The 23423-nt window shown below is 46.7% G+C and overlaps 1 long non-coding RNA gene across 1 annotated transcript in view; it reads right to left on the bottom strand.

Moving 5' to 3' along the window:
• Positions 1–6714: 6714 nt before the first annotated feature.
• Positions 6715–23423, bottom strand: part of LOC122462231 — a 28189-nt gene continuing 11480 nt past the window's right edge. Inside the window, exons 2-3 of the long non-coding RNA XR_006284663.1 lie at positions 14317–14333; positions 6715–6725 (exon numbers count right to left, since the gene is read on the bottom strand). This is a non-coding gene — a long non-coding RNA (uncharacterized LOC122462231). The remainder of the gene's footprint in view (positions 6726–14316; positions 14334–23423) is intronic.

Here is a 23423-nt window from a genome sequence, read left to right on the forward strand (position 1 = left end):
CATTCACCTAGGAAGTGGGAGACTTGGGTTCAATTCTCTCCTCTGCAGGGGGGGGGGGGAGAAAGGATTTGAACAGGGGGTCTCCCCCTTGTCAGGAGCTAGGCTATTGGATATTCTGATGTTAAATAGTCAGCGGGACAGAGAGAGAGAGACTCTACAGCTTGGTGGTAATGGCATCCACCGAGGGTGGGGGAGACACAGCGTCCAGGCTCCCTATGCCAATGACACTTTATTTATTTACCTAAAGTGGAACAGTTTCAACAGGAGAGACTGAGGGAATTCCCCCCCCCCCCCGAATATCCCATAACTCAGTGGTTAGCTCACTCACCTAAGGCATGGGAGGTGGCTGTTCAAAATCCTTTCTCTGCCAAAGGGAGACTTGAACCTTGGTCTCCCACATCCTGGGTGAGTGCTCTAACCACTGGGCTAAAAGTTTTATAAGGGAGGAGGTGGTGGTGGTGCCACCAACACTTCCTCTAGTCGTTTTATGTGGCATTAGACAGGTATCTAATTCCTCTGCACAAGAAAGGGCTTGGGGATCTAATGCCCCTGACTCCAGGAGAGAGGTTCTTGGTTGGATTGCAAACAGAGATAGATGCAGCCCAGAGTTGGGGTACTTTACTCTGTGAGACAGGTGGGGTTTAGGACACACCCTTCTCATCAGCATCTCCCATTGGCTATCTTAGGCAGCTCCCTGCCTAGCGTGTAGCCCTTTGTGGATCCCATTCATAAGCACCCATCTCTCCCTATGCATTGTATTGGGATATTAGGCACCTAACCCAGGCTTGGTGGATCCCATTGTTGTTCCAATGATTTCCTAGGTGCCTAAAAGTTAGGCATTGCAATGCTGAACATTTCAGCTCCTAAGACCCTTTGTGGATCTGGCCCTGAGTCTCTTCAGGCTGGCCTTCCCATTTCTGTACTATAACTTCACTAGTATTTAGTTGGAACTTGAAGCGAATCTGATGTGTTGTGCTCTGCTCAAGAAAAATCAACGTGGTGACCTATGCTAAATGAGTCAAGTCTCATTTCACTTACTAGTGGACAGATCCCTGCTTCACAAAAATCATCATCATAATCAGCATCCTTGATGACAGTCTCAGCAAAGGCCAAGAACTGACTAGGCATCAAACTTGAACCATCCTCTCACAAGTCCTCCTAGATTTGGTTTAAGTAGATAAAAAAATTAAAATGTTGATGAGATTTTTCATTGAAATTTTAAAATGTACAAAGAAAAAATATTGGCTAAAATGTTTTGGGTTTCAGCTAGCTGTATTGCAAGGGCAGTGTGAGGAAGCTGGCACTGCAAAATGTCCAGGTTATATTTTTTGTATTGCTTGCTACAGGGTTAAGGTCTTCCTTACTGCCAAGTTGCGAGTTTTCACAAGCAACACATTCATTAAATTTGTTTTAAAAGGAGAGGAACATCAGGTTAACATACAAACAAAAAGCAACCAGCCTATTTTAATTGTGCCTGGAGATAATAAATAATGAGTATAGAATTATACTTGGCACTAGTTGTATGTAGTGCTTTACATTTTCAAAGAACTGGATGAATATTAACTAATCAACTTTTCATGTGCTGGAGTAGGAGAAACTTGCTCTTTTTGCGAAAGTGGGCCTTTTCCCTAATTTCAGTGTCCTTACCTAATAATGAAAGGAGTTCCCATTTTAGTAAGAGAAACAAAAACTGGAAATCTTTTTCCATCCAAAATTGCTTGCTGCCATGACATGTGATTTTTAAATATAGATAAACATGGAACTCAGTTACTAGGGTGTCAAAAAATGGGGAAAACATGGAAATGTTTGAGAATTTCAGATATTTTCATTCTGTAGGTTTCAAAAAAAGGGTAACGTTTTCATTTATTTTATTTGAAAGAGTTTGGGGGTTTTAGATTTTTTGTTTTATTCAGTTTTCCTTTCCCATCCTCTTTCTCCCTTGTTCCTTTTCTATTTTGCTACTGAAAAAGGGGAGGGAACAGGTATAAAGGAAAGAAACTTTGTGCAAACTGCTTCCCCCTCATTATTTGTTTTTAATAAACAAAAATTTCCCCAAACGTTTTCTATTTTTTATAGGTCATATTTGGATGAAAATAATTATTTGACCAGCTCTAGACAGTCTGAAGCAAAGTGGCACAACTCCAACAGAAGAGTCTGTTAGAGATTCAGATTGGCCTGAAATATGAGAGACCCAGGTTTGAGTTGCTTGTTTGCTGTTCTGGGGTGGGGATCTCTCTCTTTCTCCTTTTTCATTTAAAAAAACAAAACAAACAAACAAAAAACCACACACACACCCTTTGAAAGGTCTTGGATTTGCCCTGATGTGGAATGGGCAAATTTTTGAAATCTCAAAAATTTTGGAGAAATGGGAAAACCATTTCCTACTCAGCTCTGTGTGGGACGTTTGCCAGAGAAAAGCAGATAATGAAGCAAAAATAAAATAAATACCAGTTAATAACTTCATCTTGAATATAAGTTATTAGCTTAGTTTCTACCTTTCGTCTTACTGGGTCTCAGTATGCTCAAGTCCAGTGGCTCTCAATTAGGGGTACGCGTAACCCAGCAGATACACAGAGGCCTTCCAGGGAGTACATCAACTCACCTAGATATTTGCCTAGTTTTACAACTGGCTATATAAAAAGCACTAGCAACATCAGTACAAACTAAAATTGCATAGAGAGAATGGCTTGTTTAATACTGCTCTGTATACTATACACTGAAATATAAGTAACAATATTTATGTTCAATTGATTTATTTTATAATTATATGGTTAAAAATGAGTGAGTCTGCAATTTTTCAGTAATAGTGTGCTGTAAACACTGATTTTGTAAGCTTGTAGTTTAAGTGAAATGAAACTTAGGGTACAGAAGACAAATCAGACACTTCTAAGGGGTACAGTAGTCTGGAAAGGTTGAGAGCCACTGCTTTAGGCCAATATTTTTGATTGTTGGCAGTAGCTGTAATGTTATTCTAATGGCAGTACCTGTGAAATGTTAGAAATTACAGACAGGTTTCAGAGTAGCAGCCGTGTTAGTCTGTATCCGCAAAAAGAAAAGGAGTACTTGTGGCACCTTAGAGACTAACAAATTTATTTGAGCATAAGCTTTCGTGAGCTACAGCTCACTTCATCGGATGCATGTAGTGGAAAATACAGTGGGGTGATTTTATATACATAGAGAACATGAAACAATGGGTATTACCATACACACTGTAACAAGAGTGATCAGGTAAGGTGGGGTGGGTAAGATCAGCAGGAGAGTGGGGGCGGGGCGCGGGGGCGGGGCAAAAACCTTTTGTAGTGATAATCAAGGTGGGCCATTTCCAGCAGTTGACAAGAACGTGTGAGGAACGGGGGGAAGAGGGGAAAATAAACATGGGGAAATAGTTTTGCTTTGTGTAATGACACATCCACTCCCAGTCTTTATTCAAACCTAAGTTAATTGTATCCAGTTTGCAAATTAATTCCAATTCAGCAGTGTCTTGTTGGAGTCTGTTTTTGAAGTTTTTTTGTTGAAGAATTGCCACTTTTAGGTCTGTAATCGAGTGACCAGAGAGATTGAAGTGTTCTCTGACTGGTTTTTGAATGTTATAATTCTTGACGTCTGATTAGTTAAGATTAACCAATTAGTTAAGCCACTCCCACACTTCATGTGGCTGAAACAGGCGTTACTATCTCCACATTACAGAGGGCGAACTGAGGTGCAGGATAGTTAAAGCCAAAATTTTCAAAATTGGCGTCTCCTGCTGGGGGCCTAAGGCCGGGTCTACACTGGAAAAATTATATCAGTGTAGCTACATCGGCCAGGGGTGTGAAAAAACCACATTATGACCAATGTGGCTATGCTGACAAAACTCCCAGTGTTAGCCGCAGCTATGTCGATGGAAGAGGGTTTCTGTCAACAACGTGTGAGGAGGTGGTGTTCCTACACCAACAGAAAAATTCCTTCTGTCAGCATAGGTTGCGTCTATGCTATGGGGCTACGCTGGCATAGCCGCGCTGATACGGTCCACACAGAGCATAGACATATCTTCCATCTTTTGGATGCCCAAGTGAAGATACCTAGTTTTAAAGCAGGGAATCAAAAACTTGAAGTGTCCTATATTTTGGCCTTTATGACTTGCCCAAAGTTAGAAACGACTCAGCTGCAGCCATGGGAATAGAACTGGAAGGTCATGATCACCAGTCCTGTTTTCTAACCATTAAGTCTTGTGCCCAATTCTCCTATTGCTTAAACAAATGTAATGCCATTGCTTAAATGAAAGTGTTTGTAATTGACCCTGGTTTAAAGCCAAGTGGAGACTGCCTCCTTTACTTATTCAGAATGTCCTGATTATTTGATGTCCTACGAAGCCTCATTAGAGTTTCTTTTCTTGGTATCCCTGGCAAAGGGAACTGAAATCTCCACAGCACTGGCTCTTTTACATGTACCATGGAGAAATGCGGTGTGCTGACCGCTATGTGGTCCCATAGCATGTTTGTGACATGTTATGCCCGTAACGCATTTTGGGTCCAAACAAAGTGTTGCCAGTTGTACACAGATGTTTGTGTAAGGCTTGGTTCAAGCAACTAGGTTCCATCACTGAGCATCAGTGTGAGGAAAAGTCACTAGTATAGTAGCCTCAAGAGTGTATATAGTCTTCCCACTCTAAGGCACTGGTCATTGGTTTGGTCACTTGTCTGGTCTGCTTTCTGCACTACACTACGCAGGAATCAAGTTGCCCTGAAGCTTCCTACCTTTACAAATCATGCTATCCTAAGCATAGAGCTCAGCTGGGCATTATTTTCACAGCAGACATCATCATCTACTTCTGTGACCCAAAAGGTTCTCTCAGAGAACACCATCTAACATATGTGAGAGGCCAACATGCAGTCCCTGTTTCCCTTCGGGGAGAGGAGGCAATCCAGAGTCAGTTGAACTCTGTCATATGCAATACAATAGGGTATGATCACTAGTGACTGGCAAAGGTGGACAGCACCAGGAGGAGCCAGCAGTGACTTGAGACTGAAACCCAATATAACAAGATCTCAGCCAGCAATGGTCAGTCAAGCAGAGGGTGAAAACTTGCCCATTTTATGATGATCTCTAGCAAATCCTTGGCTCTTGCTCTTTGTTCTAGCCCACATTTCCACTACAAAAGTCATGAGGGACATAGATGGGAGAAACACAGTGGTAACCTGACCTGAGGCTACCAGTGGAGCGAGAGGCTGGATCACGTGATGCCTGCTATATTGCCAAGATCTATTTTTGGAGACTCATAATTGTGGAAATGGAAGCTGAGCCAGTCTGGCAGGATGGGAAAGTTATGGAGTAAGAGGGGCCCACTATGGCAGTAATGATGGATTTACGGGTGCAGGGAAGACTTTTCCATGTTCTTCTGAATGCTGCCGTTAGAGCCTCACGTGAGGTGGAGCTATTCACCACTACCTCTGCTCACCCAGTGCCTACTCCCTTCCATCTCTGTCATTCCTCTCTCTGCCCACCTTTGCAGCACAAGAGGGGACAGTTAAGCCAATCGCAGGGGCTCTCATTTTGGTAACATTTCAATTCCCATCTCAGCATTCCCCATGATGCTATTCCTCCATCACCATACCTTCATGCTCCTCGTCTGCTGGGCCAAATTAGGATAGAAGTTCTCATTTTTGTACTTACTGTAAGTGTCTGTAAGTAAGCCTGATCCTATGTCACCTGGCACCATTGGAGTATGTTACCTCATTTGTGGTCAAACATTTAAGAGCTCATAGCCCCAGATTCAAAATCTACAGCGCAGTGGTATACAAATTCCACACTTGGGTCATCCAGGGTTTGACTCCACAGAGTACTCAGAATGTATGTGAAAACCACTTTAATAACTAAATTCTAGTGAAAAACTCCCAAATTAGCCAAATTAGCTACTTCACGAACACCAAGAGATTAAAACAAACAGGATATTTCTAGTTGAGACAGTTGAAACTAGGCATTGATTATAAATCCAATTTTCTCTATCAGTCGTCATAGAAATGTAGGGCTGAAAGGAAACCTAGACCATCCCTGACAAGTATTTGTCCAACCAGCTTAACTACCCTTATAGTTAGAAAGTTTTTCCTAATATTTAATCAAAAACTGCCTTGCTACAGGTTAAGCTTTCCTACCTTCAGTAGATATGGAGAACAATTGATCACAGTCCTCTTCATAACAGGCCTTAACATACTTGAAGTTCGTTATCAATTCCCCCCCCCATTCTTCTTTTTGTAAGACTAAACAGGCCCAGTTTTTTTAACCTTTCCTCAAAGGTCAGGTTTTCTAAACCTTTCATCATTTTTGTTGCTCTCCTCTGAACTCTTTCTAATTTATCCATATCTTTCCTACTGTGTGGGGTCCAGAACTAGACACAGTACTTCAGCTGAGGCCTCACCAGTGCTGAATAGAGTGGGACAGTTCGCTCTTGTATCTTACTTACAACACTGCTGCTAATACATTCCAGAATCATATTTGCCTTTTTTTTTCCACAACCGCATCACATTGTAGACTCTCATTCAATCTGAGGTCCACTAAAATCCGCAGAGCTTTTTCAGCGGTACTACCACCTAGCCAGTTATTCCCCATTTTGTAGTTGCACATTTGTTTTTTTCCTTCTTAAGTGAAGTACTTTGCACTTGTCTTTATTGAATTTCATCTTGTTGATTTCCGACCAATTCTCCAATTTGTCAGGGTTGTTTTGCATTTTAATCCTGTCCCCCCAAATGCTTGCAACCCCACCAAGCTTGCTATCATCTGCAAATTTATAAGAATACTTTCCACTCCATTATCCATGTCATTAATGAAACTACTGAATAATAGCAGACCCAAGACTGATCACTGTGGAATTCCATTAGATACACCCTCCTAGTTTGACAGTGAACCACTGATAATTACTCTTTGAGTAAGGTCTTTCAACCCATTCTGTACTCAAGTTATAGTACTTTCATCAAGACTATACTTCTTAATTTTCTTATAAGAATGTCAGGTGGAAGCGTGTCACAAGCCTTACTCAAATCAAGATATATCCAGTGGTGAGCTGGAGCCGGTTCGCACCGGTTTGCGTGAATCGGTTATTAAATTTTGAAGCAGTTTTAGAACCGGTTGTTAACCCGCTTCCCTGCAGGGGGCGCTGAGGCTTTGATGGGCTCCGGCTGGGAAGTGATGTAATTCCTCCTCCGGCCGCCGGGGGCGCTGTGCGGCGGGAGCCATGTGGGCTGCCGCCTGGCCCTGGGCACGAGCCCTGGTGCTGCTGCTGCTCCCCCAACCCCTGGCCCTGGGGCTCCCGCTGCTGCCTGGTGGGTCCCCGGCTGCTCTGCTGTGCCTGGGCTGCGTCCTGCTGCTCGGGCTTCTCCGAGCCGCTCTCCCCGTGAGTTCCCACCACCCTGCCCGCAGCCAGCCCCTGCCTCCAGTCAGCCCCTGCCGCACCTCCTGCCCTGTATCCAGCCAGCCCGTCTCCAGCCACCCCTGCACCCCCTGCCCGCAGCCAGCCCCTGCCGCACCCCCTGCCCTGCCCGCAGCCAGCCCGTCTCCAGCCACCCCTGCACCCCCTGCCCGCAGCCAGCCCCTGCCTCATCCCCTGCCCTGTATCCAGCCAGCCCGTCTCCAGCCACCCCTGCACCCCCTGCCCTGCCCGCAGCCAGCCCCTGCGCACCCCCTGCCCTGTATCCAGCCATCCCGTCTCCAGCCACCCCTGCACCCCCTGTCCTGCCCACAGCCAGCCCCTGCTGCACCCCCTGCCCTGCCCGCAGCCAGCCCCTGTCTCCAGCCACCCCCGCACCCCCTGCCTGCAGCCAGTCCCTGCTGCACCCCCTGCCCTGCCCACACCAGCCCGTCTCCAGCCACCCCTGCACCCCCTGCCCTGCCCGCAGCCAGCCCCTGCCGCATCCCCTGCCCTGTATCCAGCCAGCCCGTCTCCAGCCACCCCTGCATCCCCTGCCCTGCCTGCAGCCAGCCCCTGCTGCACTCCCTGCCCTGCCTGCAGCCAGCCCCTGCCTCCAGCCACCCCCGCACCCCCTGCCTGCAGCCAGCCCCTGCCGCACCCCCTGCCCTGTATCCAGCCAGCCCCTGTCTCCAGCCACTCCCGCACCCCCTGCCCGCAGCCAGCCCCTGCCGCATGCACCCCTGCCCTGCCCGGAGCCAGCCCCTGCCACACCCCCTGCCCTGCCCGCAGCCAGCCCCTGCCACACGCACCCCTGCACTGCCCGCAGCCAGCCCCTGCCACACGCACCCCTGCCCTGTCTCCAGCCAGCCCCGCACCCCCTGCCCGCAGCCAGCCCCTGCCACACGCACCCCCTGCCCTGTTTCCAGCCAGCCCTGCACCCCCTGCTTGCAGCCAGCCCCTGCCGTATCCCCTGCCCTGTCTCCAGCCAGCCCTGCACCCCCTGCCTGCAGCCAGCCCCGCACCCCCTGCCCTGCCCGCATCAGCCCCTGTCTCCAGCCAGCCCTACACCCCCTGCCCGCAGCCAGCCCCTGCCACACACACCCCCTGCCCTGCTTGCAGCCAGCCCCTGCCCGCAGCCAGCCCCTGTCTCCAGCCACCCCTGCACTCCCTGCCCGCAGCCAGCCCCTGCTGCACCCCCTGCCTTGCCTGCAGCCCGCCCTGCACCCCCTGCCCTGTCCGCACCAGCCCCGCTCCCCCTGCCCTGCCAGCAGTCAGCCCCTACCGCACCCCCTGCCCTGTATCCAGCCAACCCCTGCCGCATGCACCCCCTGCCCTGCCTCCAGCCAGCCCTGCACCCCCTGCCTGCAGCCAGCCCCTGCCACACGCACCCCCTGCCCTGCCTGCAGCCAGCCCCTGCCGTACCCCCTGCCCTGCCTGCAGCCAGCCCCTGTCTCCAGCCATCACTGCACCCCCTGCCCGCAGCCAGCCCCTGCCGCACCCCCTGCCCTGCCCACAGCCAGCCCCTGCCACGCCCCCTGCCCTGTATCCAGCCAGCCCCTGCCACACGCACCCCCTGCCCTGTCTCCAGCCACCCCCGCATCCCCTGCCACGCCAGCCCCTGCCGCACCCCCTGCCTCCACCTAGCCCTGCCCCATGCCCCTGTCTGCAGCTGGCCCCATGTCCACTGGTGCCCTGCAGTTCCCAGGGCAGTAACCCAGCACACCTGCTTCAATGAGGGGGGCAGGGAGCAGCTGGGACCCACACATGTGCACACCCTAGGCTGACCAGACAGCAAGTGTGAAAAATCAGGACAGCGGGTGGGGGGTAATAGGAGCCTATATAGGAAAAAGACCCCAAAATCGGGACTGTCCCTATAAAATCGGGACATCTGGTCACCCTAGCACACCCCCAGGGAGCAGCGGGGACCCACACATGTAAAACGGAGCTCATTTCTAATTCAGGCCCATCTTTTTAAAAAAGAACTTTAGGCAGGGTTAACACACACCCATATTTTCCTGGACAGGTCAGGCTTTTTGGTTCTTAAATCACCGTCCAGGAGGCATTTTTAAATTTTAAAAATTCCTCCCGGGAAAATACTGACGTATGGTAACCCTGTCGGTACAAAAAATATATACTGGGGCACATCCCTTACATCAGAACTTTTTATAGGGAACCGGTTAAGATTTTGGCAGCTCATCACTGGATATATCACATTTACTGTTTTCCCCCTATCCACTAGGTCAGTAATGTTGTCAAAGAAGGAAATTAGGTTTGTTTGGCATGATTTTTCTTGAGAAATCCATGCTGGCTATTCCTTATAAGCCTATTATCCCCTAGGTGCTGATAAAATAACTTGTTCCAGCATCTTTCCAGGTATTGAAGTTAGGCTGACTGATCTATAATTCCCCAGCTTCTCTTCATTCCACTTTTTAAGGTTAGATACTCTGTTTGCCCTTCTCCAGTTCTCTGGATCTCATCTGTCCTCCATGACTTCTCGAAGATCGTTGCTAACGGTTCTGAGATTTCTTCAGCTAGTTCCTTAAATACTCTAGGATTAATTTCATCAGGCCCTGCTGACTTGAATACATCTGATTTATCTATATATTCTTTAACCTGTTCTTTCCCTATTTTGGCTTGTGCTCCTTCCCCCTTGTTAATATTAATTGTCTTGTGTATCTAGTCACCATAAACATATAACTAATAAGTAAACAGATAAATAAAAGTAATTTGCAATTTGATGGCATCTTTAATCTAAATATCTTTAAGCACCTACAGACATTTCTTCCTTTATTTTTATTACTGTAGTGTCTAAGAGCTGGGGTCATGGACCAGGACCCCATTTGCTATGTGTTGTTCAAACACAGGACAAAAAGACAGTCCCTGCCCCAAAGAGCTTACAACATTAATTAATTATGTCCAATCATACCACTGCATGGTAGATTAGTAGTTTCATGCCAATTTTATAGTGTCACTGGCAACACACAGTCACAAAGTTAGTGATAGAAAGGGAGAGTAGGATTTGGGTGTCATGATTCCTAGTCCCCTTCTCTAACCACTAGATAGCACTATCTCCCAAGCAAAGATGCATTAAACTGCAGATGAAAGAGTCCTGGAAATTTTATTCTTTGTTACGCTAAACTAAGTATTAGAGCTGCTCTGAAACCAACAAAAGCAAATTTTGGAAAATGTCCATGTTTTGTTGAATTTTTGTTTTTGGTTAATTTTTTTCAGCTAGCGCTTCTAATAGCTCTCTTCATTTTTCTCGAATCTGTGAGCTTTCAGTATCCGAGGTCAAAATATGGAAAGGAAATTGGACAATTGGCATGTGGCAGCTTAGAATAAAGCAGAAGTGAAAAGTCCCTCCTATGGCAAGAACACAGGCAAGTGTGCCTGTGCATGGAAAAATACAAACTGTATGTCACGTATCATGAGTGTTAGCATGAGTAGAACAAAAGATGTTCAATGTGAGAAATTCTTCTGGAAAAAGTTAGTTATCTGTCATATTTTAGTACTACAGACCAATTAGTCAACCCAATCTCCTAATTTACTGGTTGGTCTGAAGCATTCTAATCCAGCTCAAAATTGCACATAATAAAACCAGATTTTTAAAAAACTTTTCCCATACATTTTTAAATGAAATGTAAGGTATGACCTTATGACTGAAAGATTAAATCCAGTCTTAGCCAATAAAAATAGATTAAAAAAAGAGATGATGCTATTTTAAGCAGTGTGTTGGCTCTACTAGACAATTTCAGGCAGGCTTGAGCCCCAGTCTTGCCAAAGATTAGCACAGTCCAGAAGGCTGCAGCTGGCATGTCAAAAAATTACAGCCACAGTGATGGTAAAATATATCTGTTTAGGAAATAAATATTAAACAGAAAGCCAATGTTTATAAATAAATTAAGAAAGTGATCCCAACCTATGTATAAGTGTACCTGGAATGCAAAGGCAAGATCAGGCTTATAGAAAGGCCACACACAAAAAACCAAAAATCCCATTCCAAATTCCAAAAACTAAATACAACAGAAGCTTCCTTAAGCACTAAGGGTGCAATCCTGGCCCCACTGAATTCAACAGGAATTTTGCCATTGACTTCAATGGAGCCAGGAGTTTGCCACATAGGCGCCAACTCCATGTGTGCTCTGGAGCTGGAGCACGAATGGGGAAAATAGCTGCTGAGCACCCACCAGCAGATCCCCCATTTGCTCCCCCACCGCCTCCCACCCTCCGGCAGGCCCCGCAGATCAGTGCCTCCCCCTCCCTCCCTCCCCACTCCTCCTGCCCACCGCAATCAGCTGTTTGGTGGCATCCAGGAGGCTCTGGGGGAGGGGGAGGAGCGACGACACAGCACACTCGGAGGAAGGGGCAGAACTGGGTAGGAAGAGGTGGGATGGGGGTGGGGCCCTGGGGGAAGGGGTGGAGTGGGGGCGGGGCCTGAGGCAGAGCCAGGGGTCGAGCACCCCCAGCACTTTGGAAAGCCAGTGCCTGTGGTTTGCCATAAAAGGGCAGGTCCTCAGCTGGTACAAGTTATCATAGCTTTATAGATTTCAGTGGCGCTACCACATTTTATACCAATAGAGAATGGCCTCAATTCCTGGCCATGGACCTTGAATAGTCCTTTACACCAACGCAAAGGGAGTGTGATTGTCGACCAAACATTTATGTGTGTTAGGCCACAGTCACAGATTCAAAGAGAACCAAGTTAACATCTTCCACCCAACCTCTTCCCTCTACTCTGAAATTCTAGCTGGAAACAGCAGAGGCTAAAACAGAGCTTTCCAATAACCGCATACATGGCACTCACTGTCTTCAACTGGGCTTGCATAGTTGTAACTGAGAGCAGAATTTGATGCTACAGTTGGAACTTATTTAACAATTCTGCCAGAATAGACGCCACGTCTCTTCCCCCCAGTCATGCTAATTCTGCAAAGTTAATAGGAATAAAATTATATTTGTCTCTAAAGTAGGAGGACATGACTGAATATTTATATTATTTATTGTTTTCATTGTAATAGTGCCTAGAAGCCCCAGTCATGGACCAGGACCCCATTGTGATTGGCGCTGTGTAAACACAGATCAAAAAGATGGTCCCTGTCCTCCAATACTTATGATCTAAAGGAAACCTGCACAACACCTGCAAAACCATGGGAGCTTAAATTCATAACTTTGCTAGACCCTAAAAATCATGGACTGAATAAAGAAACTGGATTATGGCTTTTTACAACAATCTAACCTACTAACCCCCCCTTTTTTATCCCATGACCCAAGAGGTGTTGATTGGCCACTTCATCTTAAATGGTCTCTTACTACAATGGTTTTCAAAGTTCGGGCCACGACCCAGTACTGGGTTGCCTTGCTCAGCACCCAGGGACCCTGGCCGGCTAGTAAAAACGAGTAGTCCCTACCTGTTCTGACACTGCGCTGCGCCCCAGAAGAGGGCAGCAGCAGGTCTGGCTCGTAGGCAGGGGGGCCATGGGGCTCCATGTGCTGCCCCCACCCCGAGCAGCGGCTCCATTTCCCAGCCAATGAGAGATGGGGGGAGGGGGTGATGCCTACGGGCAAGAGCCACGGGGAGCCACTTGCATGCCTCCACCTAGGAGCTAGACCTGCTGCTGGCGGCTTCCGGGGTGCAGTGTGGTCCACGGTGCCAGGAGAGGTGGGAAGCCTGCTTCTGTACCCTGGCTGTGCCGGTGACCAGGAGCTGCTGGAGGTAAGCCTGTGCCCCAACCTGCTGCCCCAGCCCTGAGCTCCCACCAAACCCAGAGCCCCTTCCTGCACTCCAACTCCCTCATCCTCAGCCCCACCCCAGAGCCCACACCCCCTCCTGCACCCCAATCCCCTGCCCCAGCTCTGAGCCCCCTCCAAAACCTGGAGCCCCCTCCTGCACCCCAAACTCCTCATCCCTGGCACCACCCCAGAGCTTGCACCAGAGCCCTGATCCACTCCAGCATCCCAACCCCCTGCCCCAGCCCAGACCCCCCTCCCACATCCCAAACCCCTCATCCCCCCTCTGTTGGGTCACCGGCATCAACAATTTTTTTTCAAATGGGTCGCTAGAAAAAAAGTTTGAAAACCACTGTCTTACAATATAAATGTGTAAACTATTTATGCAAAACTAAACAATCTATTCCACCTTCATGGTTAGCATGTGCAACCCCCATTCGGGGAGGGTAACTCCCTACCCCACCTCTTCTGCAGAGGCCCCACCATGCCCCTTCCACCTGAGATCCTGCCCCAACTCTCGCCGGCCAGGAGTGCAGCCCTGAACCCCGGCCGGCCTGCTTGTGCCCGGAGCAGCCTTGAACACCAGCCAACCTGCCGGCACCCAGAGGAACCCTGAGCCCCTTCTGGCTGGCCGGGGCTGAGCCATTAGCGGTGGTTTGGCGAGGCTTAGCCTCCCCCAGCCTCCATTGCCTGCTGCTCACGTCCACCTTGTACTCAGAGTAGAACAGCTAAATACCTTTCCCAGACCTGCAGAAGAGCTCTGTGTAAGCTTTAAAATTTCTTTTTCACCAACCAAAGTTGGTCTATTAAAGGATAGTACAGAGACAAGACAGGTAATATCTAAGTATAAGACAAAAGGTAGATATGGACAGATAGATGAAGAAGCAAAAGGAAAAAATGAGATAGTAATGATCAGCATAATGGGCAGTGGTTTCATCACACAAGGAGCAGATCTGCTGAGCATAGGGACAACCATCACAATTAGCCAGAAGTTTTCAGGGATGATGACACACATCTGTCAGATGGAGGTGCTGACTTACGGCTATAGCACATGCAGGCATGAATTGGGTAGGTCTTGTGATACCAGGCGGCAAGGAGTGACCAAGCTAGTCGCAGGTGCCTCCTGTGGCTAGTTTCCAGTGCAGTGAAGAGAATAAAATGAACAGTTCCCAGAGGTTAAAGACCTGGGATTTTGGTGACGGGTCTTGAACTCATGATAGGGTGAGACCTTGTGGCCTTTGTGGGCTGAGGTCCCTTCCCCGCCCCGCCCCGCTGTACCCACTATCCCCCTTATGTGGGGGAGGCTGCTAGGACTCAGAGAGAGAGCTGAGTCCCGCGGGGCAAGATGAAGAGACCCACCCTGCATTGTGGGTTTTATGGTAAGGAGCCCTGTAACCTCCTACACTGAAACCACTTAAATGTCTAGCATGGGAGAGTATGGGTGATGGGCCGGTAGCACCCCTCCCCTGTGTTAAAGTGTCATAGAAGTTGCAGCTTACCACTTAATTCAATGCATGTGTCCATCCTCATTTTGCCGCTGTGTCCACATCAATAGCCAGTGATTTCAGGACACAGGGCGCGCACCTGCAGAGTAAAAAGGGGCTACTTTTACACAGCCACTTTTCAGAGCAGACAGAGCATCAAGAAAAGAAATAGTGATTCTCTCCAGACACGTAAGAGTGTGAAGCTGAACCAGTTACCTGCAGTAGCTGGAGCTACACTACAGAATCTCGAACCAGGAGAATATTTTCATCTCATACACTATTCCTGGAGGACATGCTATGATGCCCATTGCCAGGGCATCTCGTGGTACCTGGTTCTCTTTCACTGAGAAGCAGTCTTAAGAGAAACTTTCACAAAAAGTTTGAAGTAAGTTTTCAGTTTTTCCCAGGAAAGGTGAAAAAAAAAAAAAAGCTTCTGTTTGACTGGTTTCTATATATCTATTCTCTCTAAGCACCTTATGGCCACGAACATATAGCTGAATTGACTTCACTTGGCTATTTTATTAATGTGTAGGTAGTAATTAATTATTCTTAGCCACTGGGGTTAATCTATATGGATGTAGCAATGCAGAATAACCCTTCCCTACACATGATTTCTTTGAAGATGGAGTTTGATCAGTTGTACCCCTGCTCTGTTCATATTGGGGCTTGATTATATGAAGTGCTGAGCACTGCCATGAGATGTAGATCACTCCCTACCCCTTACTGACTTCACTTGTATAATTTAAGTTGTAATTTGAAATGGATTTATGTTAAACTATTGCAAGAGGCTATGGGGACATGATCATGTCAGTTTAAACCAGCCTTATTTAGGTTTAGTATAAGTCAGTCAGGAACAAGTTTAAGATAAACTGAAATCAGAGTGCCTACTCAGGGGTTTGCACATGTTTAACTCAACACGTGCAAGCTTGTGTCTAGACAAGGCCCCAACTCTGCATCTCACAGGATTATTCAGCATTTTGCAGGATTGAAGCCTTTGGGAGGTTCTGACCTAGTCACTGTGATTCAGATCCACAAAAGGACTTAGGTGTTACAATGCTCAGCTTCGCAACACTTAACTTTTAGGTGCCCTTTAAAAATCACAGGGACAACAATGCGATCCACAGAGCCCGAGTTAAGCACCTGGGCTCCCTGTACAATAATGAGGAGCCACAGGCTACATCTACACTGCAATTAAAAGCCCACAGCATATTTAAATGAGATGCCAGAGATATCAAAACCATTTGCTTATATATGGCATGAATAAATACAGATTTAAAGATTGTTGCATGCAAATTTATCATTTTATATGACGGAAAAATCATGTGTGCAAATCTTGCATCAAAGTTGTGAAATGGGCTACAAATGCAATAAAAATAAGGTATTAAAAAGTTTAACAAATGGTGGAGGGAGGGAGCACAAAGATCCTCCTTGCCTAGGGTGCCATGTGGTTTAGGACTGGCCCTGCCAGGAACCCCTCTCCTGGAGTCAGGCAGCTTAGGCTCCCATGTTTTTTCTTGTGAGAATGAGTTTGTGTGGAGTGAGGCAAGTGCCTAGAAGGCCAGTGGTGTGAGTGACAGCCTTATAAATTTTAATTCAGTGTTTAGAGCAATCTTAAAGAGTCACTGGGCCAGAGAGAAAGTCAGAGTCAGAAATACAGGATGAACTGGAATTTTTAGTACGTGAGCTACATTATGACCTAAATGGCATCAGAGACTTGGTGGGATGAATCTCATGACTGCAATATTGGTATGGAGAGGTAGACTGTAGTTTATTCCGGAAGGACAGGCGAGAAAAAAAGGGAGGAGGTATTGCATTATACAGAGAGAATATAGATACTTGTTCTGAGATCCAGAAGGAGGTGAGAGGCAGACTGTTTGAAAGGCTCTGGGTAAAATAGGGATGACATCATGTGAAGGATCTATAATAGACCACCAAATCTGGAGGAGGAAGTAGATGAGTCCTTTCTAGAACAAATAACAGAAATATCCAACCCACAAGGCCTGGTAGTAATGGGGGATTTTAATAGGGGAAAATACAACATTTCCAGTAAGTTCTTGGAATGAACTAGGGACAACTTTGTTTCAGAAAGTGGAGTAAGTAACAGGGGCGTAGCCACCGGTGGGCCTGCAGCCCACCCACTTAGCATCCAGGCCCACCCAAATCTGAGCAGGGCTGTAGGGCTGCCACAGCGGCCCAGAGCGTCACTTGGGCACATGAAATCCAGGACGGAGCTATGCGCCTGCCCTTCAGGAAGCTGCACTCCCTGCCTTGCCATTTCTGAGCTGCAGGCTCAAGGGTCCCCACTGCCCTTACCTCTCGGGCTGCCCAGCCGCAGGAGCACACGCTGGCATGCAGCAGCCACACCCAATGAAGGGGCAAAGGACAGCGCTGCAGAGACACATTAGCCCCAGCTGTTCTGTTGCCCTGCCCCCATCTCTGCCTGACTGTACCATCAGGCCTCTAATGGGGGAGGGGGGGGAGAGAAGAGAAAGGAGGCAAGGGGAACAACCACCCCACACACAGAGCATGGGCCCTCCCCCACCCAGAATGCAGCGTGGGCTGTTTGTGCTGGGAAAGCAACCCCGTGCATGGAGAGGGGTGGTCTCCCCCCGGAGGGGGAATGGTTGGGTGCCCACCCGTAGGGAGAACGTGGGAGTCCTCTGCGGGGGCCCCTGTCGGGTTCAGCAATGTGCAGCGCCGTGTCTAGCCCCTGCGGCGAAGAGGAGGTGCCATGGCTCCTCCAGGAGAGGTGAGCTGAGTCCGGCAGAGAAGAAGCTGCTGGCGGTGATTGCCCAAAGTGAGGCATGAACGTGCCCAGCTCTGCAGGTGTAGCCCTGTGTATGGGGGCACTGGGGCTAGACATGACATGACATGACATCAGGGGAGAAGCTGAGCTAGCACAGTCTGTCATTGCCCATCTACCCGAAAGTTGGGGCCCACCCAAATTTCCACTCCTAGCTATGCCACTGGCATGTAACCAGAGGGACAGCCATTTTAGACTGGATTCTGACCAACAAGGAGGAACTGGTTGTGAATCTGACTGGGAAAGGCAATTTGGGTGAAAGTGATCACAAAGTAATAGATTTCATGATTCTGAGGAAAGAAAGGAGTGAGCAGCAGAATAAGGGCAACTTTAAAAAAAGCAAACTTTAACAAACTCAAAATAGAAGTGAGGCCCCTGGGAAGAAAATATAAAGGACTTCAGGAGAGCTGACAGCTCCTCCAGGAGACAGTATTAAACACACTACAGCCAACTATCCCAATGCAAAGGAAAGGTAGGAAGAATATACAGCTACAAAAGGGGAATAACTGGCTAGATGGTAGTGCTGCTAAAAAGGATCTGAGGGTTAAAGTGGATCATAAATTGAATATGAGTCAACAATGTGATGCTTGTTGTGAAAAGGCTAATGTCATTCTGGGGTGTATTAACAGGAGTGCCATATATAAGACACAGGAGGTAATTGTCCCATTCTACTTGGCTCTGGTGAGGCTTCAACTGGAGTACTGTGTCCAGTTCTGGGAGCCAAACTTTAGGAAATATGTGGATAAATTGGAGAGAGTCCAGAGAAGCGCAACAAATGATGAAAGGTTTAGAAAATCTGACCTATGAGGAAAGGTTTAAAAAAGCTGGGTTTGTTTAGTCTTCAGAAAAGAATACTGACCAGGGATCTGTTAACTCTTCAGCTCTGTTAAGGACTATTATAGAGAGGACTGTGATCAGTTGTTCTTCTTGCCCACTGAAGGTAGGACAAGAAGTAATGGGCTTAACCTGCAGCAAAGGAGATTTATATTAGCGCTTAGGAAAAATCTCTCACATAATGATAAGGGTAGTTAAGTTCTGGAACAGACCTTCAAGGGAAGCTGTGGAATGCCCATCACTGACAGTTTTAGGAAGAGGTTGGACAAACGCCTGTCAGAGATTGTCTAGGTTTACTTGGTCCTACCTCAGCTCAGGGGGCTGGACTAGATGACTTCTCCACATCCCTTCCAGCCTTATACATCTATGGCTCTCACCCGGTGGTTAGGCACATACCTGAGAGGTGGCAGACCTGGGAGTCAATCCCTTGCTCCAATGACTAATTGTTTAGTCAAAGTGGAACAGCTTCAATAGGGAAGCCCACATCAGAATACCCTATATCTCAGGGAAAGATTTGAAGTGTGGTCTTTCACCTGTCAGGTGAGGTGAAAGACCACACTTCAAATCTTTCCCCCCCTGCATCAGGCAGATGGGGGAACAGAACCTGGGTATCCCACATCTTGAGTGATCACTCTGGGATAACAGCGATAAGGTATGCACCGGCACTATCACCACTGCCTCCTCCAGCCAGTTTTTGAATGGAGTCCTATCTGGTAGGCTGCCTTTGAGCATGCCTATTGGATTGGGCCCCACATGTGAGTTAGGCAGACAAATAAATACGTTCCCCAGTTCATGGGTTGCTCTGGGGCTTCATCGGGAGATAGACACCCAGGCACCTAGCATGGGGCACCAGTGCGCACGCTCAGAGGCAGAAACTTAGGTGCCTACAGAGTTAGGCAGCAACCAAGTGAGTTATGGGTCAGAGGGTTGCTTGAAACTGGGACTCAAGCACGCAAGTCTTGGCCTAGTTCTGCCCTCAAACACCCTGGGCAAAATTTAGTTGACTCAAACCAGAGTTACAGGGATGTAACTGAGTGCAAATGTTTGCCCAATGTAACAAACTGACTTCTGACTATGTAGTTGAAATTGATTAAAGGTTAAATTCCTGTGTATAGTGGATTTGATGCTGAGGTCTGCAGGGATGAGTTCAACTGTCTCAGCTGGAGGCAGGTTGTAGTGTTTCACTAATTCTCTGTATTTATTTGGACACAGAGGGCCTGATGCTTATTTATACTGAGGCCCCTTTATACCACTCTGGGTCCTTAATATAAATGAGAATCAGGCCCAGACTGCTAAATCAGAATACCATGGATCAAATCCACCTCTGACAGTCTGATGTAACTTTACTGAAATCAATAGGGTTGACACCAGACATGAATTTAACCTAATAAGTTTGATTCTCATATAAGCTAAGGCTGCTTCACATCACCCTACATTCACTTTAAGGCCCCTTTACACTGCCAAAGTGATGTGAAGCAGCCTGAGTGTAAATGAGAATCAGGCCCCATAAGTATACATTTGTAACTTCTTTCCATACACCTTGCATGTCTAAGTCTTTGTTTCTTAGGCACACACATTTTGCATATCTAGCCTTTAGTATCAATTTGACTTCAGATAATATTCAATAATCACTTCTTATTCCTGTTTAAGGTCTGACTTAATTGAAATGTACAGTGTTTTCACAATGAATATTGTTTATAAGCTCCGTTTCTTTTTCAAATTCCCAATATAAACAATCTCATAGGTAGGTAATTAAAACCATCTGCTTCTTGGTAGCCCTGTTACATTTGCAGCAGCATTTACATTTTTTCCCCTTTAACTTGAGAAAATAAACTGCCATAAATTTTTACCTTAGTGGATGAACCATCACAAAAAACCACTCGTGGCAGTATAATTCCTCACGATGACAAGACATATGCTATTAAATTTTCCTCCCAAACGAGCTTTCAGTTTGCTTATAGTGGAAGTCATTCTGAATCCTACTTTTGTTCCTTGTGCTATCAGAAAATTTACACATCTCAGTTCTTTAATCAAGCATTAAGGTATTTATAACAGGAAAAATGCCCACTTCTATTGTAGCTCTCTTCTGAGATCTCATATTGCTTTGTAGACATTAGTTCTCATAATGCCATCCAGCAGTAGATAAGTATAGAAGATAAGTACTAAAGTCGATGGAGCGATATTGATTGACAGTTGCTCAGTTTTATTTTACTATACCCATTGTATAGATGAGTAAACTGAGACACGGGGCATACAATCAGTGGCAGAAATAGAATGGCAAGGAGTTCTGGCAATGAGCCATAGCTTTCTGTTATTACTCTGACAAAACTCAATGGGCCCCACTACCTCACTGTATTCATGTTCTATAAAGATGTGGCCACAATATGGCCCAGCCTAATGCAGCCACGTAAGGGAATAAGAGACGTCCCCCCAGCACCTTGTGCTGCTGCAGCAGCATTAGCTCTCCTTACATCATGTCTTGGGTGAGGGGAAGAGAACAGAGTCTAATGTGCTTGGTACCCTTCACCTCTTCTCATTGCATAGGTGGGAGGAAAAGTTGAAGAGTCAGCAGAAGCTCTGCCTGCAAATACACTGGCTAGCGGTGCTAGACCAGTGACAGAAGAGAGCTGCAGGATATAAATAGGTGCTGTAATTTACTTCCTCCCAGGAGAAGAGAGGATCAGGGAAAACTGGCCCCTTTCTGATTCAACAATCCCTTCCCTGGGCTCCTCTCTACATGGGGCTGAGCCTAAAGGCTCAATGTAGTGCTCAGTAACTCACATCCAGTATTCTTCCCAAACCACAGCTCCTTTCCCCCTTACATCAAAGTTTTTCTTGCTTTTGTTCTTATTTTCAAATGATTGTTATATAAAAAATATTGGTAACGTTGTCATGTCATATCAACATAGCTGTACGTTTAAATAGTTGAGTCTATTTTAAAGGGAGAAGAAGCAACTTGTCAGAACCCATGCTGCATTTTGATCATTAAACTTTATTGCTTCAGTGATATTTCTTTCCTTCACAACTGAGTCCAATGCACTTACCACACAAAGACTGAACTACTTGATCCTTTTATTCTTGTTTTATTTCTATCTTCATTTGAAACAAACCAAACAGAAGCTAGTCACAATATTTGCCAAGTTTAGTCTGAACTGTTAAAGAAACAGGAGGGCAATTAGATCCCAGTGACCTTCAATGTCTTTTAAAGTTCCAAGGTTTCTGATGCTCATTACCTATGTCTACGTCTGCAATATCGACTATAGTTGGGAATAGGGAGAGATTTTCAGATGTGCCTTGGGTATTTAGGAACAAAAGAAAAAACAATTGTCACTTTTGACTCCTTTTGTTTCTTACGAAAGCAAAAGGCCCTTTTCCACACAGACTAGGTGAAATCCATTCCACCCAGGCAAAGATGGAGTATTAGGGCAGTATGTAGGTGGTGTGCAGCTGTGGAAGGGAAATCCATTATCATAAGCCCAGGGGCCAGCATACGGGCTTGCTGTAGCTGAAGCATCTTAAGCTGCAGGATGGTGAAGTTTGAAAGATTGTCCCCCTGAGCTATATTTTTTCCACAACAGTATGTCTACCCTTGGATATTTCTTATACCACAAGAATGCTGTGGGTGGCAGAGCTCTTCTCGCGGGAGATACAAGATAGGTGAACCTGATGCTGCCACCATTGATGGACCTGAAGTTTTGCACTTCTTCTGGGGTTCTCTGCATCAATAAGAATGTGAGGTGTCCTAATTTTTTTGCCTGCTACTTCTATAAGCACTATAGGATTCTGCTGTTTAATTACTATTCCACATTGTAGGATATCTGTGTTACAGTAGTGCCTGGATGCCCCAGCCACGGCCAGGGCCCAGGCCCCATTGTGATAGGCACTGTACACATATATAATGAAATGCTGGTCACACTTAGATCTTACAATCAAAGTACTAGAGACAACAGGTGCATAAAAGAACCAGACAGGGGAAACAGGGTAACCGTGAGATGATTATGATTAGTGTAACAAGCTGTGGTCATAGCACATCACAGGTTTTAGTTGTCTTTGTCAAGTGCTCTATAGCTCCTACTCCAGCCCCAATACAGCATAAGCAAAGAAAAACTAGTGCAGGTCATTCCCAGGCCTTATGCATTGCTTACCAAAACTTTGCATACAGAAAATCTGTTTGCTGCATAATATACTCCTGGGGGAATTCTGTGCCAAAAATTTTAAAATTCTATGCACAATTTTAAAATTCTGCAAATTTTATTTGGCAAAATAACACTACATAATAATGCCAGTTTCAATTATTTTGGCAATTTATTTCAAAATACCTTTTAGCAAGTAGGTCTGTAACAATATACACACAAAATTTCACCCAGGAGTAGAGAGTTAAAGAAACCCCTATGACAACCCAGCTTCTGTTTCTCAGCCCCGTCCCCTCCCCAGAGCCTAGCCACCTAGGTCCCCCCTAGCCTAGACACCTGCCCCTCTCTTTCCCCAAGAGCCCAGCTGTGGGCCCCCCACCCTTCAGAGCCCAGGGATCCAGAGGGAGAAAGCCTGATGCTGGGTCCAGGTTTGTATGGAGTTTCCTGCCTGCCACCATGTCCTTCCCTCAGGCGTCCTGGGAACTGCATCTGTCAGGAACCCTCTAGCTCCCTCTCCCTCCCCCTGGCAGTATCTGTGTGTGAGCTGGGCTCTGCAGAGTCCAGGTGCCCCTAGTGGCAGCTAGCAGCATTGCAGCCCATTTTGAGGGGGGAGGAAATTCTGCATGCACACCATTAATTTCTGCAAAATTCTGTATTGTGCAGTGGTGCAGAATTCCCCCAGGAGTATTAATAGTAAATCTATGGGATGTGGCAGGTATACAGTTGACAAGAGGGGTCAATCAGAGCATGTTTGGCTTAGTTTAATTCCTGTTGGGAAGTTTCATTGCTCAAAGACAGATGTTGAATGATTATGTGGATGAGGTGGAAACCTGGACAGATGACTAGGGAGGAGTATAAAAATATTGCTCCAGCATGCAGCGGTGTAATCAGGAAGGCCAAAGCACAATTGGAGTTGCAGCTTGCAAGGGATGTGAAGGGTAACAAGAAGGATTTCTACAGGTATGTTAGCAACAAGAAGGTGGTCAGGGAAAGCATGGGACCCTTACTGAATGGGGGAGGCAACCTAGTGACAGATGATGTGGAAAAAGCTGAAGTACTCAATC

This window comes from Chelonia mydas, chromosome 1, assembly GCF_015237465.2.
Source record: "Chelonia mydas isolate rCheMyd1 chromosome 1, rCheMyd1.pri.v2, whole genome shotgun sequence".
In the NCBI taxonomy this organism is placed as follows: Eukaryota; Metazoa; Chordata; order Testudines; family Cheloniidae; genus Chelonia; species Chelonia mydas.